This window comes from Mirounga angustirostris, unplaced genomic scaffold, assembly GCF_029215605.1.
Source record: "Mirounga angustirostris isolate CCGP_5_RB_7025 unplaced genomic scaffold, mMirAng1.0.hap1 SCAF_5, whole genome shotgun sequence".
Classification (NCBI taxonomy): domain Eukaryota; kingdom Metazoa; phylum Chordata; class Mammalia; order Carnivora; family Phocidae; genus Mirounga; species Mirounga angustirostris.
In genome coordinates, this window is record NW_026991713.1 from 135,502,586 (window position 1) to 135,506,150 (window position 3,565).

Here is a 3,565-nt window from a genome sequence, read left to right on the forward strand (position 1 = left end):
TAAAATAGGGTACTTAACCTAAGATTTCCTGCTGGCAGTTTGGAATTCGGTTGTTTTCTTTAAAACACATATGTGGAATCTCGAGAACAGTAACTGGGAAATATATTGATAATAGGCAAAACGCAACCTTATTATAATTCCTTAAGCTCAGAATATAGATTCTCACCTCTGTACACAGATTTCTAATGATTTGCTTCCCGTGATCAAGTGTTCTTATCACTCAGTTACAAGTCTTTTGGGACTTGAATCCCGAGTCATGATTTTACAACAGCGTCAGTCCTGGTGCTCCGCTCACGGTTCCCAGATTGTGTATCTCAGCAGACACATCAAGGATGAGAAGCTCATCTCTCTGGGCATAGACGGTTTTTCCCACCTAAATCCTATTTGGAATGTCTATATTCACAGCAAGATGATGTTGCTCTCCATCCCTATTTACTTCCTACACTAGTATCCGCAGCCAAGAAAATCTAAAGGACAGCATTCTTCGAGTTATTTATAAAAACAGCGTAGTGTTCCCTGAAAGCGCCACCCAACCCCCTGCTTATTATTTCGATGCTCTTCTTTTTAAAGCCTTGAAAAAAGGCTAATTTGAGGCTCCTGCTGGAAATGAAACGAGTCTTTGGACTAGCCCCCCCTCCCGCCCATGCCTTTCCTTCGGGCTTCCTGAAGGTGATGTCATCTGGACACATGGAAACTTATTGTTCCAGTGAGACCCTCTGAAGGGTCCTTTGTTGGGATGCCCAGGCCCACGGCTCACAAGCCAAGGAGATTGAGTGGTGATGGCATTCTGCGGTTGGACCCGCTTCCCCGGCAGAGCAGGATCATGCAGAAACCTCTCCAGGGGATGCTGCCACTCAGGAGCCACATGCATGACACCCAGCCACTGTTTTTGTTGTTGTTGTTTGGTTGGTTGGTTCCATTCCCATAAATGTGACATGAACCAACATTATAACAAATACCATTTTTTCCCTCCCTCGACCAGCACCCCCACCCCTTATGCCAGCTTGCCACATGCTGGCTGAGCTCTCTGAATGTTCTAACGCTCAGAGGACAAAGAGAGTCTGTGCAGTACACGTAGCTCAGCTCCCTTCCTCCCCAGACTTACTACACCAGTTGCCCGGTAGGTGCTGTCCTGCCTTGGAGTTACTTCTGCTATTTATGTTTTCTGTGGTGTCTGTTTTTTTTTTTTGAAAGAGGTAACCTGTTTCTTAGAAATTTCACCTTAGGTTGAGAAAGAGCATCCTCTGAGACTTGCCTTTGAGCAGGGGCCACAGGAAAGAGAAGAACCTGTAAATTTTAAGTGTAAGAACGGCAAATGGAAATGTTTTTTCCTTCCCGTGTATTACACGGGTAGTGATAGACCTTGAGGGACAGGCGTTCATGTCCCTCAGTGAGGTTCAAAGAGGCTGAGCGGCCTACAGAGACTGAAGGTTCCCCCACCTAACCCATAGCTCAGAGCACCCAGATGATACAGTGACTAGCAAAATCTGTAGGTGTAAAGGGATTTTCATTGTTTCTCATAATAATTTTGTTTTGCTTTTATTCTCTCAACTGGAAAATTATTCCCGTTGAAAATTTTCAATCATTACGCATAGAAAGATGTTTAGCAAGGACCGTTCAGCACTTGGAAGCTGTGAAAATCTACTTGCACTCTCAAAACATCTGTAACCCCCAGTGGAGTTTGGCTCTCACTCCTCTACCTCCCTTCCAGTAAAAACACAGGAGAATGGCAGTTTCCCATCGATGCTGCTGCGCAAAGCCATAATCTTGGGAAGAAATGAGTAAACACATCACTGAATAGCAGCATGAAAGAAGAGACACAATTGCCTGGTTGTTTCAGTGAAATAACATAGGGAATTAGTTGACTGTGTTCATGTAGATTTGGGTTTATGTACCTCCCACACATACATACACATACATGCACACTGACAAATATCTTTAAGAATGAGATTACTATCTCGGGCGCCTGGGTGGCTCAGTCGGTTAAGCGACTGCCTTCGGCTCAGGTCATGATCCTGGAGTCCCGGGATCGAGTCCCGCATCGGGGTCCCTGCTCAGCAGGGAGTCTGCTTCTCCCTCTGACCCTCCCCCTCTCATGCTCTCTCTCTCTCAAATAAATAAATAAAATCTTTAAAAAAAAAAAAAGGAAATAGATACTATAAAAAAAAAAGAATGAGATTACTATCTCTGTTTTTATAGAGGACAAATGTTAGGCTCAAAGAAGTAAATAGCTTCTCCAAGGTCAAGTAGATTTATACAAATATCTTTTTATGTTCTATTAGGCTAGCCTGATACAGTGTATGTCGACAGGGAGAACAGAGCGAGGACTGAACTCACCTGTTTTATACAACATGAGACTGCTGACAGACCCTGACACAGTGACCATTAAGCTTTCATTCCTTATGATTTACCAATCAGTGAATTAGCTAAAAAAAAAAAAAACCAACGTAATAAAGCCTGTCATATTTAAAATACAGTTTTTCCATTTTAACATAACCATATATTGATTTTACAATTTAAAAATATGTTAAAATATAACTTGTTGTTAGGTAATGAATATTAATTTTACATCTATTACTTAATAAGGTGTTTCTGAAGTGAACCCTAAATGTAGAAAACCCTCACTTTACCATATAGTGAAGTTGAAGCTACTATCTTGCTAACCTTGTACAAAAATGAGTAACAAAAGGATTAAAAGTCATCAATTGCAGGTTGATTGCATATGTTTGATATCCTTTCAATGATCTGTCTGAACAAGAATTAATATTGATGTTTCATCAGATGATTTTGCATGCCATGACCAAAGCCAATTAATGCTTCAGAACTTCAACAAACAATGAAATTGTTTGCAAACACCATTGCAAGAAAAAACTGTCTATGTCTCAGACTCTGTGTATGCCAACAGATTCAATTATTAAAAAGGGGAATGCTTAATGGACATTCAAAATATGCATTATGGTGACATTGGGAATCCATAATGAAGGAAATCTGAGGTACAAGTCACGAAAGGACCGTCCATCATTGGGATTCAGTCTGGGATTGCCTGGGAGCTGGGACCTGTAAGGTATGAAGCACATTCATTTTAAGCCCCCAACAGCTTTTCAGATAATTCCTTTTATCATCTTCTTTCTCTCCTGGACCATTCTCCTGCAACTTGCTTCTTCTGCTCAGGAAAATGATCCAGGGATCTAGTTCAACTTATAGCGGAGACCAAGAGAGGACACATACATTCATTAAGGACTCCCTTTGTAACAGGCATTTTGTATATATTTTCCTATTTAGCAACAAAATAGATCTACAATAATGGGTAATATAATAGTCTCCCCCCTTTACGCATGGGCTAGCCAAGGCTGATGTCCTTTAAGTAAGTACTAGAGAAAGCCTTTGAAACATATTCTGTTTTTTTCTCCAATGGTTAACCTCTTTCCACCACTTCACCCAATTTGACATAAATAATTTAACACAGAATTGTTTAGGACCACATGGAGAGAACAGTATTTAACTAAAGGGAAACCATTGTTCAGAATGAAAGTTCAGTCTTTGGGACAACAATATGTTTTGGGAG